The sequence below is a fragment of the Hippocampus guttulatus genome, chromosome 19, assembly GCF_054856545.1.
Source record: "Hippocampus guttulatus isolate MCC_2025c chromosome 19, RoL_Hgut_1.0, whole genome shotgun sequence".
Classification (NCBI taxonomy): Eukaryota; Metazoa; Chordata; class Actinopteri; order Syngnathiformes; family Syngnathidae; genus Hippocampus; species Hippocampus guttulatus.
The window spans coordinates 8,138,252-8,152,848 of record NC_141279.1 but is presented as its reverse complement, the minus strand read 5'-3'; the positions used below and the strand labels follow the sequence as shown (position 1 = coordinate 8,152,848).

General features: G+C 49.0%; 1 protein-coding gene across 1 annotated transcript in view; it reads right to left on the bottom strand.

The window, feature by feature from the left end:
• Nucleotides 1–14,597, bottom strand: part of LOC147190073 (zinc finger MIZ domain-containing protein 1-like) — a 45,431-nt gene that overhangs the window by 25,069 nt on the left and 5,765 nt on the right. The window contains exon 2 of the mRNA XM_086138676.1: nucleotides 9,104–9,204. The gene's annotated coding sequence lies outside the window, so the exon portion shown is untranslated. The remainder of the gene's footprint in view (nucleotides 1–9,103; nucleotides 9,205–14,597) is intronic.

The following is a 14,597-nucleotide window of genomic DNA, read 5'->3' as shown; positions in this document are numbered from 1 at the left end:
CAGACAATGAGAGCAAGAAATCTACAAACATGCCTGCCCCACCCCCACCCCCACTATACTCCGACCTCCCCTTGCCACCGCTCTTGGGACCTTAAATGTGGGGCTCGTAGAGTCAGCAGAGAAGAATTCACAGCGGGGCTGTTTCCAAAACAACAGCACGCATCTCCACTGATGGCAAGCGAGCATCGAGAAGGAAAACCGAGTGGCTGCTTTGAGCCGCCGTGCCCATGAAGAGAACTCACGCCGACATGACGGACCTGTCCGTAAATTTGGTAAACAAGACAAAATGACAGCTTGATGGACAAGTTCAGCTGTTCAACAGTCCAGGGTCTCTCGACACTTCATAATGCGCCAACACATTTTCAATGGGAGACAGGTCTGGACTGCAGGCAGGCCAGTCTACTGCCCGCACTCTTTGACTACGGAGCCACGCTGTTGGAACACGAGTAGAATGTGGTTCGGCATTGCTGAAACAAGCAGGGGCATCCTAATGTTGGGACTCTTCTCAGACGGATGCAGAATGCCCACCCCCCAACAGACAAGACCGAGACCTTTTTGTTCAACGTCAAAGCTGCCAGAACAAGTTGTCCTGACCTTGAAGTAAACGCCACACGTACTCCAACAGACGCCGACGATTACAGCCCCTTTCTAGGCCAGCACACATTACGGGCGCGCAACTTCCAAATGACCTACTTACAGCACCGTCGCAAATTCTCTTTGAACGGCTTTGTGTCGAGAGCCAAGACGTTGCACGGATCCTCTCGCGTATGATGGGAAGCAGACGTTTGCCGACTGCAGTCGCATGACTTGACTCGAGTCAGACTTAAATGTCCAAATTCACGACTTGATGCCAGTTTACATTTACAGGCTGTACATTTGTTTTGCGATTGAAAGCGTCTGTGAAATTCAGGTTTGAAAAGCACAGCGATGACTCAAACATTCCTGTAGATGGCGGCGTTTGGCTTTTATATCGGCACAGCTATTGAGAAAAGGATAAACATTTGGCGGTGATTCTCAGCTTGTCGCATCGACTATAAGTGAGAGAAACACAAAAGGAAAATATTTGTGTCAAAGTCGCTATTCTGCTTGACATTTTGCTTTCTCCGTTTTTTTTTTTTTGTCACAATCCTGCGTTTTTGGTGAAACCAACCCATATCCTACTGCGGCTCACTGGCACCTGTCGTAGACCCGACCTGGATGGAGCCAAGTAAGCAGCAGCGGCGGCGGCAGCATCTTTTGGTTAGGTTGGTGAGGTCATGTTGTTTCTAAATGCAGGGTGGGCTATTTACAGAAACACCCTCCTCCCCGCGCCCACCCCCAATAACTCACTGCTATGCTACAAGCCCCCGCAGCGGATCTGCCACCACAAAGCTCCATGTAGCGAGCAGTCATGCGGACAGATGGAGGGACTATTCAGAGCATCCAGCTATGTCCTCCATAACTGTGACATATTCCACCACGGCGCCCGCCACCTTCCTTCCAACGCACCCTTCTGACTTTCTCGGTAAATGAGATCTGATTGGCTGAGGCCGAATGCGATTCGATAGATGGGAAGCAAAAAAAAAAAGAAAGAAAAACGGGCAGATGCGAGTGAATGACTCCCCGCAGGAGGTGGCTAAGGTTGCAAAAGTCCAGCGATTTTCATTGTTGGGAAACATTCCATGGGATTGATGGGAATTGATGAGAATGAATAGGAAGGAGGCGGGAAGGTACAAAAAGGAAGCTTTGCTGTTGACTCGCTCCCTGGCAGACTTTTTGGAGCATTTGGGCTGATCTTTCAAGATCCAAAGGATATTGTGTTCTGGAACAATATAAGCACTAAACCTACCCCCCCCCCTCTCCCCACACACACACCCTTGTCAACTAAAATCCCGACTTTGACACAAATATATATCATTTTTGCTAAAACTGTAAACCTACACAAATAAGACTGCAAAATGGTGATACGTGGGGATACAACCATATGAAAATGCAACAATTCCATCGGAGGGGAGGGATGGGGGGGGGGGGGGGCATTGTTGCGCGACACAAGACCCGAAAGCTGCGTATCTGGCAGAACAAATGTGGATTAGAATATTAGAGGAAATCAAATCTTTGGCTTGACCTACATCCCCCTCCCATTGAGAGTCGTAATTATAATCCGCCGCACGCATGCGGGGGCAACTGAATTTCGACATTGTGGAGGCCAAAACAGTGAAACTGTCAAAGGATGAGCGATGGCAGGCGATGGGCGAACCATTACAGGCCATTGCATCCATGTCAAAGTGTTCTTGAGCATGAGAATGAACCCCCAGTTGCTCCTGATGCTGCGTCATGAGGTAGACAGCGTAAAGCGCTTTGAGTACCTGAGGTAGAAACGCGCCATTTGCAAGTCAGCTCGTTCCTATCTCAAGTCACGGCTATATAAACTTCAAAATCATGACGAGAAGATCAAGAAGCTTCTCATTCCAAACCACTTGAAGACAAACGGGAACCAACTTCCTCACCTACATTCCGGTTTTATCATTTTAGCAAGCTAGCAAGGGAACAAGGGGGCACGTTTGTTTACGGTGCAACAGGAAATACCAGGACAGGCACCATGACTCTGCGAGCCCGTCCAGCCCATGTGACGGCAAACACACGCGTGCACACACACACACAAACACAGGCCAGATTGTTTGCATGTTTGCTCCGAGGCCGGCCGATAAGAACATTTGGAGAGGGAGAAATGTCAAAGCGGTACTCACGTCTGAAAGGATCTGGCGTATGTGCGTGGAAAAGTGAGAGGGGGGTCACGTAGTGGACGTGCAAAAATCAAAACAGTTTGTGTGTTTCGTTTCTAGCCTGGCCATGTGGCGGTGCCAATGGGCCCCTTTTCAAAACCAGTAGTCATGAAGCAAGCACAGATGAGAATCCAACACAACAATTCCCATAAAGGAAGAAGAAGAGCGTCGTCACGCGAACATGCGCGGCGACAAAGACGCCAAACATAAGATTTCTAGTAAGGCCAATGAGAAAATTGTGGACTCTTGTGACTCGGCCCATTGTGAGTGGCGCCTCGCTAAGACAAAAGCGGCATCGCCTGTGAATCGGGGCAGTCAGCTGCCATGCGCTAGCTCGAGGCATAGGGCCGGCCCAGCACATGTGACCAAGCTGTCTCACACGAGCGGCCGACAAAAGGCGGCAACGCTTTCGCACGGGCGCGTCTCCGTTCACGTCCTGATGCCGCGCCCGCTTTCACCATGTATCGTGATGTGGGGCTACGACGCTGCGATGAGCAGTCACAAGGTACTTTTTTGACAAGACCCACCACCAACCCCCGTTTTTTTTTTTTTTTTTTGGCGTTCACGACTGTCCAGATGTCACATTACATGACACGGTGTCATGAATTCAAGACAATCTGTGTCTTGGACCGGACAAGTGGCCTCACTACAAACGTGACACGAGAAATCTTCAATCTGCTTCAGATCCAGATGGTGCATTGGGAGGCCAAAACAGCTGTTTACACACACACACACACACACACACACACACACACACACACACACACACATACACACCAGGCAAGCAGCGCCAAGAGCTGCCGACAGTAGCCAAGTGTAAGTGAGTGCAACTGACAGCGGCGTTTGAGCGAGCGTCCTGGATGGGGGGACAGGGGGTGGGGGGGTCTGAAAGGCGGAAAGCAGGAAGCGGCCAGCGGGGTGGCCATGAATCTTTCATGCACCTGGGGACTCTTTGCATAACGGGAGCAAGCTGAGCACTAATGAAGTCAAGAGCAGATCACCTTTCAATAGCTGTTTGTGCCCTTTTATGTGCTTGACTTGTGCCTCTCAAAGAAAAAAAACCCCGGAAATAATAGCCTAATTGCCGTGGGATTAGGCTGAACAGGCACCGACTTGAAGAGAGTCGTATTTACACAGAGAATTTATATTCCGAGAAAAAGGTGGAACATCGACTGTCAAGTCAGAAATGCCGATACGCGAGTGAGATCGGCCGATGGGAGCTGCAGGCGATCGGCAATGAAGGGCGTCGATCGTCACATGCCGATCGTCTGCCGATCGCAATGGGTGGCGGATCAATTAGAGCGCCGCTATTCGGGATTTTACAAAATGAATTTGGGATTTCAGGGGAATAAACTGGAACTCCAACAACAAGGCACTTCTTCTTTTCACATCAATGTGAAACATTCTACCCTTGCGGAAAAAAAAAACCCAACAACAACGGTCACAATTATGCGAGAACTTACTCAACATTTAACGAGAATCGAGTGGGAATTTTCTGAAAGTCGTCTAGCGTTTCACAAGAAAAAGACGGAATATTCCGAGAATCACGTCCTCGCATGAGGAGAAAAAGTTGCCATTTTACCCGCAACTCAAAACAATGAGACAAACCGGTTGTGTTGAGGGTTGCGCCGCGGGCAGGTGTTTTTTTTTGGTTTTTTTTGGGAAGATGAAAATGAATCCAGCGGATCGCGTGGGTGAGGACGATAAATCGACTGCTAGTTGTCGAGAGGAGATCGCAGGAGCAAGGAGACACTTCTTAAGGGGCAGACTGGGAAACAAACCTCAAAGGCGGCTACAAAACGTTGAGTCTGCTTGTTGTTGACTCTTTTAGCCAAACCCGCAAGCTAACGTCAGTGCTACGGATTTTGTGAAATTCCTGGCCACAAATTTCTGCTCTTAAAATAAATACATCAATTAGACCAAGCAACATTATCCTTGTTGATGTTAAAAAAGTAAAAAAATAAAATCCCCCACCCGCCCCCCTAAAAAGCAAGGAATTATTTTAACAATCCCTCTCCAGCGCCGCGATGGCTCCGAGTCTGCTCCCTGACCTCGACCTCGCAGCTCCTCCATCAGTGGGAGAGCCTTACAAGATTCCCGGCCCCCAGTTCAGGGCAGCCTATCTCGACGCGCACACACACATTAAAAAAAAAAAAGATTTGATGGATGCCATGCTCATCCGGCTCTCTCCCTCGGCGGTGACTAATAGGCTAATAATTTCGCTGTCACCCTGGATGGCGTTGGTATCTTGCGCTTTCTCGCTGGGGAGAACACCGCCCTAAAACCGGCCGACGTCAAGCACCGAAAAAAATAAATAAATATGACGGAGAATCCCAAAGTATCACGCGTGTGCGTGATATGTGAGATCGTGGAATGTAAAGACCGCGGGGGAAGGGGGGGGGGGGTGGATATCGGCTTGTCCCGTCGATGGAGTGGGAGAGAAAATGACAACATGTTGTAAGTCGGGGCAAGTGTGGGCACCTGGCACTCAAACACAGTATGTCAAAGTATGCTATAAATAGGTCGGAGAAAGCGCGTGTTGCAATCGTGAGAAAAGCTGCCCGCAGTTCTTGGAGCGGACGGCAAACGGCATGAAAGAAAAAGCCGCCGACGTTCAACGTGGAGCATGCTGCGAGTCGGCTTCACCCGTGGCATGTTTCATCGTTATATCTGTCAAGAAATTCATTTGCTGCCACCCGAAACCATTTTGCGGTCTTTCTTTTGTTCTGTTGGTGTTGTCATCAAATCTACCGTCAAAGTCAATTCCCTGCCCCGCCCACATAATCGCTTCTTTTCTCCACGTTTTGGTCAGAAACTGCTGTTTTGGGGGTGAAATCAACTCGATACGGATGGCTAAAGGGTGGGGAAAAAAAATTGTTGGTCTTTTCTTTTTGGAGGTCCGGTGCTTACGCTGTCACAGAACAGAATATTCTTGGAGTCGTGAAAGATCAAAGTGTTCCAAAACGGCGGCCATTGTTTTGAAGATGGTTGTTCCAGTGAATCAGGTTTAATTACACTCATCTCGTTTTGGATAAACACTCCAGAGCCAACTCCACTCATGTTGCTCACGACGGAGGCCCTTTTGTGAACGAGATTCTTTTTCTCTCTTTTTTTTTTTGAGGTGTTACTTGGCGCCAAAGGGATGACGAGTCATGTTCTGGAACATTCTAGCAGTCTGCCTTTGATCCTTGGCGCCGACTGACAGCCTGTGGGCTCGTGCGACGACGCAGGACTTTCACTTGACTTTGCCTATCAGCCCCGGAGAGTGGAAAACCCTCGTCGTAACAATAATAGCGGGCCTTGGATGTTTTGCAACCTCAAGTATGGTGGCAGGCCCTGCTGCTTTTGTTTGTGCAGCGGAGGTGGACATGTGTGCGGAGGGAGGGAGGGAGGGAGGGGGGTGGCGGCTCCAAGGCCGGACCCTCTATCCTTCCTGTTCGCTTACCAGAGGCCTCTTGCACTTATCAATTCCAGATCTCACCAGAACAGAAAGAGAGAGACCACTGACAGGAAGGGGAATTTGAGCCCCCCCCCCAACGTTTTCCTTTCACAGAAAGTCTGTCCCTCACATGTGACAGAGGAAAGCAATTATTCATTCGGCATACACACCGCTGCCGTCGACAAACAGCCTGCAAGGCTTCAGACGTCATCAATGACATCAAGTGCCACTCGCAAGGGCTGACGGGGGGGGGGGGGGGGGGGGCATGAATAACAGATGAAGTCATGCGCCACTAAAAGCTCGAAAGTTACATTTACAAGGAGGATCTGGTGCAAAAATCCACTCCATCTTGAAATGAGAGGACTAACAGCTAAGGGGGGGGGGGGGGGGGGTCACAAAGGGATGCAAAACCTCCAGTTAATCTTCGGGGGAAGTTAAAATAGGAGCTTCAGCAAATACTCTGATTTGGTAACTTTTCATGGGAATTGAATAAAATGATGAAATCATGACGGTCATTTCCTATTGTTCCATTAATAATGGCAAAGACATTTTTTTTCCCTTTGGTGCCGCCTTGGCTTCATATGCGTAAATGTCTCCCATGCTGAAGCGTCCGTTGCCTGATGTCCTCTTTTCAAAAAGCTCTTGAGGTTGTCAAATTTCAAGCCGTGGTAATGCAGCCGGTCGAGACAACCAAATATTGTCAACTCATATGGGGAAAAAGAAAAAAAATATCGCGAACAATGAAAAGGACTTCAGTGTTGCCACAGCTTTGTTGATATTTGTTTGCTTTTGGTGGCGCCCCACGGAAACACGCTTCTTGCATAACACGGAAAACAAACGTGCACACCGGTAAAGGCAAACGGCTTCGGAGCAACCGTGAGAGCTGCACGACGGACTCGTGATGCGCCATATGGCAATTTTTCTACCGATATCAAAAACGGATCATTTCCTGCTTCGTACGGCTAATACTGATAACCGATTTTTTTTTCTTTGATACGACAACTACGTCTGTTGTTGCAGCTTCAAAGAATGGAATGTTTCAATACTGCCTCGTAATGTGGAGAGTCAAGTCAAGTCAACAGTATTTATAGAGCACTTTCAAACAGCCATCGCTGCATACAAAGTGCTGTACATGGAGCAATTTAACATGCACAATAAACAGTAAGACAAATCGGTAGTAAAGGCGGTAGAAAGCACCAAACAGTAAAACCAAGAACAAATCTAAGTCATGCTGAGTCGAATGCCAAAGAATACAAGTGAGTTTTGAGGAGGGTTTTGAAGATGGCCAGCGAGGAGGCTTGCCGAATGTTCAGTGGGAGGTCATTCCAGAGAGAGGGACCAGCAACAGAAAAGGCTCGATCCCCTCTGAGCCTCATTTTAGTTCTTGGTACTTCTAATAAAGTCTGGTCCGCAGACCTGAGGCGCCGGGCAGGTGCGTAGGGGCGGATGAGCTCAGAGAGGTAAGGCGGCCGGCGCGAGATTATTCAGAGATTTCAAAACAAATAAGAGGACCTTGAAAATAACCCTAAAATGAATGGGGAGCCGGTGAAGGGATGCCAGAGTAGGAGTTATGTGCTCCCTCTTACGAGTACCAGTCAAGAGGCGAGCGGCGGCATTCTGGACCAGCTGAAGGCGCTTAATGGAGGACTGGCCGACTCCAAAGTAAAGGGCATTGCAGTAATCGAGCCGGGATGTGACAAAGGCATGAATTACTGTCTCAAAGTGTTCATGTGAGAGGAGAGGTTTTATTTTGGCCAGCTGTCTAAGGTGAAAGAAGCTGGATTTAACAATGGCACCAATTTGCCGATGGAGTTTGAAATCACTGTCCAGTTTAAGGCCCAAGTTTGAGACTGTTGACTTAAGATAAGGAGACAGGGGGCCCAAATCTACAGGATGGAATGTACAAGGGCCACTGGGAGCAAACAATATCACCTCTGTCTTCTTTTCATTGAATTTCAAGAAATTTTGAAGAGGAGAGGTCGGAGACTGATACAGTATTGATCAAATTATTTAAAAATGACCCATGGATAGAGCCTAGATCATAAAAGCAAGCTAGGGCAAGGCGGCGTTATTCATTCAACATGCTTCACATATTTGAAAAAAATACAACAGTAGTCATCGCAGTCGTAGTGCCAGTGGCCCCCAAGGAGAACAAAATTCAGTGTTTCAATTTCTGTGTGCTCAATTGTCCAGGGAATACAAAAGCGCAGTTCAGGAACAGAACTTGAAACCGGACCGGACAAAAACAGGCAAATAGTCATTAATCACAGTCGGGCACATGATTCATTTTCCGGAGACAGAATTTCACAGACTGCAACCGTCCGTCGCCAAAAATAGGGGGGGGGGGGGGGGGGCAGACATTGCGTCTGAACTACCTTGCAGTACATTTTCCACAATAATCGTTTTGCTTTATCCCACTCTGGCAGATGTTTGTCAGCGGAAGTGAATTATTTCTCAGCAGCAATCAAGATTAACTCTCATCTACGCTCTGCATGGCCCAATTCTTAATCCACGAAGCCATACGCCGGACTAACCAATACCAATAACAGTCCGTCAATTTTTTTTGAACGTTCATACATCCTTTTGATGCTCAATTTGCGACTATTGTCGAGGCTCTCCCAGAATCTCCCATCAAGGCGCTGTTCACCGTCAAGCCGACCGCAATCAGCTGTCGGTCAGTGCTAGCTAGCTACTACGCTCCAAACGATGATCATAAATGTATTTCATGTGATCAAATAATGGCGCAACGAAGCAATATATTTGCACCATCCGAGGGGCAAAACGCAGATTTTGACCAGCAATGACACAATTGTACACAATTACTTCATTAAAAAACAGCCACACGCCTCAGCAGGATGCCCCGGCACGGACTCCAACCGACCCCCCCCCCCCCCCAACTCACCTTTGTTGACGTGAATCCTCGACTCTTCACCTCGGAAGACCCCCCCCACCCATCCACACAGCGGCAGGAGAAACACCCCCAGCACCCCGAGTTTTCTGGTCCTATGGAGAAAGGGAAAAAAAAGAGCTCAGTTAAACAAAAATAAATGCGGCAAGTTAAAATGTAGACTTCCACCGAGGCTTAAACTGTTCACAAGACCGGAGCATCTTGGCGGAAATACGAGTCGTGCCGTTTGCCTCCCCCCCTCAACATTTTCACAACTACTTAGCACTTGGTTTGCAACCTATTAAGAAAAGGTGTTTGATCAAGTCCAATTTGAGTCTCAATTGCGTTTACTGGCCCTGGCATTTCTGCCACCGAACCCCCACTTGAGTTTTGCATTCCGTCAGAAATACACGTCGGGTGCGTTTTTATCCGTCGTATTTTGACGACTATTTCCCGCTTGAGTCGCAGCCTGTTTGGAAAAGCACATCAGACGTCAAAGCCGGTAAAAATCCATCCAAGCGGATCAGCTCGGCTCGAAGTTGTGGTTGAGAGGACCAGGCTCAAAGCTCAATATATATTAAGAAAATAAAATACACACAAAAAAAAAAATCACCCAAAACAAGCAGAACTCCCTTGAGTCCGACATGTATTTTCTTATTATTATTGTGGCAGTTTTTTTCCCTCCCGTGTTGAAAAAGAAAGTGGAGAGGGGTACTGGGGGGGTGGCTCAATGGGTCGAGCTGCACAGGACCCCCCCCCCCCCCCCCAGACAGCTCAATGCTATTCATCAACAGCAAGTGGCGGGGAAGGGGGGGGAATCAATCCTCTCCAAGCAGCAAACAGTTTATAATAACACGAGATGGGGGAAAAAAAAAACGGCAAGAGAATTGATTTGTTTAAGCACAATAACACGGCTCAGCGGCGCACACTTGAGTGAAGGGAATGACTGGCGGTGGGAAAGCGCAAGCAGTAATTGAACGGCTGGCTGCTGGCGGAGTGCATATGTGAAATACACACGCTTGTTATCGAATTAAGGGAGACTTTTTTTGGAACGCCCCGGCAGAAAAAAAAAAAAAAAAAGAGCGTGATGAAAGACGAACGTGAAGGTAAACTCAACACATGGGTCAGTGCCAGAGGCTGTAGAGGGCTTAGACTACTTCCTGGATTGGGAATGGGTGAAGTAAAAATCTTAATTATTTACATTTTTAACTTATATGAGCTATTTAAAAATAATAATATTTCAATTGAAGGTTCTAAAAGAAATCCTCTCCTAAAACATTAAAAAAAAGATTGACACACACACACGCATGCTGCAATTCTGTGATGACATAAGCGCGGCGCGATTAGATAAGACGGAGACATACGGCGGCGTTGCGTAAAGCCATCAAGGCAAAGAGGAATGGCTGCGCTGCTGATTGCAGGTTGGCTCGCTTGGAGTTGATTACCTCCAAACGCAGAAGCCTTTTCAAGCGCCGCTGCTCTAATTAGACACAGACTGACACGCGCATGCAAAACGCGCGGCAGTGCCAAACTGCCGCGCGACGGCGAGCCCCGACTATTTACCAAATGCGAATAGTGACAATTTGCAAACATCCGTCCGTTATCCCGGTCGCTTAATCCTCACGAGGGTCGCGGTCAGCTGACTTTTGACGCAGCACCTCTGCACTGTGACGTGCTAAGCGGTCAATTAGAAGTCATCAATTATCCAAATAGTTGAGAACCCATGAGCAAGGGTTTTTGTTTTTTTTTTGGAATGACTTTTTTGTTCATATTTGGACAGAGAGGGGCGCCATGGAAGTGAACGTTGGGCTACGCCACGTACGACGTAGCGGCTCTCACTGGCGCCCGGTGAACCTTCCCTTTCGCTTTAGCGGCTGCTCTTCTGTCACAAATCACCCCTGACACTTGCCTCCACTCCTACTCTTCGGTCCGCCTCCCTTCCACACTCCCCGTTGCTCTGAGAGGAACACAAAACACACGTAAAAAAAAAAAAAAAAAGAAAACACACTTGCTGGAATCAGGATTTAGTTTCGCAAACTTTACTGTGGCAAACTCAAGCGGAATGCGGGTGGAAAAGTGGATTCATCTCTTTTTTTTTCTTGCCTCCGTCATCGTTGCTTCTTGTGAAAAGAAAGAAAAAAAAAAGGGAAAGAAGATGGGTGTGTGTGTGTGTGGGGGGGGGGGGGGGGGGTTATGGGGTTCTCTGAGGAATCTGGGGCGGGTAAAAGGCAGCACATGACCTATTGGGAGGGAAAATGATTAAAGGCTGAGACGAACACAATCTGCTGGTGCCACAGGAAGGGGGGGGGGCATTTCTTGGGCCAATAAGTGAAGGAAGCATCACAGCGGAAGAGGGGAATTGAGAGCTGGGGGGGTGGAGAGATACCTTTAGCGGCTACTGAACCCTGACGGCGCTGGCCGAGGCACATTTCCTGCATCCGCTTTTCAAACTAGCCTCCAACGCGCATGCTAACGGCGTTTGCCGTATTGATTTTTTACAGCAGTCCTAGCGGAAGCTTGATTGAATCTCAAAAGCCGGGCTCGCGCCGACGATGCGGCGACCCCCGCCCCACGTCCGTGATGACACATTTTAAATTGCGATTGGCGACGGCCGCCGCGGACAAAACAGGATGGACAGGAGACGACGCGATGGGGGGGGGGGGCGTGATTGCTGTGGATGCCCGGCCTGGCAATCCCACATCAACACCGTGTCAGACCTCGATCACAACGTGACGGGCCTGGAGGAAATGTCCTTGCGTGTCCGCGGTAGACCGCGGACCGGACCCTTGAGCCTCCGGGACTGGACTGGCCCCTTTGATAGAGCGTGAGAAGATTTGAGACTCAAATCCACCACACAATACCGGAAAGGTATCAAAAGCGGACGCAGGAAAACAAAAGGCCCCATGTAATGAAGCAGAAAACGGACCGGGAATATTTTATTGCGCTGGTCACTGGCGACGATCAATTAGCAAATTCTCATGATGCGAGCGGCGGGCGGAGTGGAAGGTGTCTTAATGAGTCCCATTTCCATTCGGCGCTCGACACAAGACACACCACGAGGAGCCTTCGTTCGCTATCGCCTCCGTCTCCTAATGACTGCCAGAGTGGATTTCTCCCGTCAGCCCCTCGCTTGTCTTTGTTTATCGCCGGTGTAAATAACAGTCAACCATGACAAGACATGAAACAGAGCGCCGCAGTCATCCCCGAGAAAAATAAATCCAAATCAGCTGAACTAGCGACTTTAATATCCCGGTCGGTTGTTTGGAACGAACTGCGAGCGGCAAATTCGAAAGAATCAAATCTCATTTTAAATCTCCGTGAGCGGAAAATGCATCCGAGGGAACTTGTCTTCTTTGAGAAAAGATGTTTGAGATGGTTTCTTTGTCGTACAACCTTCGATAGTTTGTCTGGCGTGAGCACAGTAATTGGCCAGTTCTGCTTTTCGGGCTGGATTAACAAAAGGTCAATTGTATCCTAGAGAACAGAATGGAGGGCTTTCATTTGGGCGCTTCAAGCCGCCGCCGCTACCGATCAATACATGCTCAGCCGAGGAAGGCGCCGTCGCTCCCTTCCTCCCCCCGCCTCTCCCAACAACAAAAAATAAAATAAAAAAGGAAACAACACCCAAAAACAGCCACCCATCAGCCAAATCAGCACGAGTCTATTCAGGAAACGTGATTTGTTGTTTAAAGCACGGGGTAAAGTCAAGTGATTTTTTTTTTCCGAGAAACTACGAGAGAACCCCCCCCCCCCCCCAAGTGTCTTTTTGAGGCAAAACACCAAGTCCGGGGTCTGAACCAACGAGCACTTCCATTCGGATACTGGACTTGGATGTACAATATGTGCATCTTGGAGAAGCAACGCCTCAGCGAGCGTTTTCCACGGACGGCCGCCTCAGGTCTTCCGCCCGTATCAGGGGGCCCCGTCAATAGCGAGCCAAGTAAATGAGGCATCGCGCGCTTCGACACGCTGAACATCCACCTTTGGCCCGTTCCTTCGACAAAGCCAACAAGGTGAAGCAGCAGAACAAATGTGCGCGTTTGTCTGTCTGGGGGTGGGGGGACAAAGGCTGCCGTCTCTGCACAACAAAAGACAACATGTTCAGAGGCGAGCGACATCGCAGGGATCTGATTTCCTTTCCGCCGAATTTGAGTTGTTACCATTTCTTGTAATAGGCTGGCATGAAATGCAGTGCGTTCTGCGTCACGATTCTTACAAGACGAAAGAGGGGGGGGGGGGGGGGGGGGACATGTTTTCTGCTCTCCGGTAATCCCTGCTGGTATCGAAATGTTTGCTCTCTAAATATTTACCCACCCAGAGTCGCGTCTCGAGCTCAACGCACGCACCTTGAGACATCTTTTTTCAGAGCGTTGCGTCCCACAGGAGACGCGACGAAAAGCGCCGCAGACTGTTTTTGCGAGCGACTCGACTCGTCTGAGCGCGAGGCGCGCACAAAATCCTCCCGGCTCCTCAAAACAATTTGGGGTGATGGAGTCATTTGCCACCGACAAACAGGAGGGGGTTGAAATCCCTGTAAATGAAAATAAACATCTTCGAAACTTGGCACAGCACCCGCTCAAATCAGAAGGATTAAAAAGAAATGCCAAGTATATAAAATGGGGGTGAAGGAGCCCCCCTCAAACGAATACTACCACTCTGACCTGGGGAAATGGATGCCATTTGGGCGAGCATCTTACACCTATAAGGTGTTCTGAACCCACCACACCAACCCCAGTCCAGATTCTGGCTGTCAAGTCTCAACCTCGCTCTTCCGCACACTGAAAGCGGACAACGAGGCGCTCTAAAGCCTACAAGAGGATTGGATCCAAACTAGCCTGCTGCCTAAAAAAAGCGGTGGTTTTGACGGTTGTTGGCTGGGCCTACGCCCCCACCCCCGCCATCCCCCGTGTGCGCAACGACACTTTGGACCTCTCATTGGGGGTCGCAAAGGTCGCATTGCGTCTCTCTTCATCGGTAAGCCGCGGCCAGCCTTTGAACACCACGTTGAGGATCGTAGAGTCACAAACGGCAGCGGCGATGCCGAACCGTCTGTGATGACGACCTTTTTTACGCGGCGTTATTAAACAGAACAAAGCTGGCGCCGATTGGCATTTTTGAGAGCGTTTAACTCATGTTGAAAATAGCGGCCAAGCCAGCCGGCGAAAGAACCTTGGTGCGTTCCAAAAAAAAAAAAGAAAAAAAAGGGGGGTTATCAATCCTCACAATCGTCTCGGTGTCTCTCTGCTACGAGGCTGCCTTGGCGGAGGCTGGGACAGAATTTTAAAAATGTGCAACAAGATGAGAAGAGAAAGAAGAAGGGGGGAGGAGGGAGGAGGGGGGGCTGCTTTGGACGCCACAGTCTTGATGAAGGTTGTGAAACAAATTGCAAAGTTGAAGCCGTAATAATTGCTCATGAATGACTTGGAAGAAAGTAGCTCAGAACGGTAGTTGATTTGACTTTGCAACCGTTTGCGACCTTGCTGGGTACCCCCCCCCCCACCCCCCAACA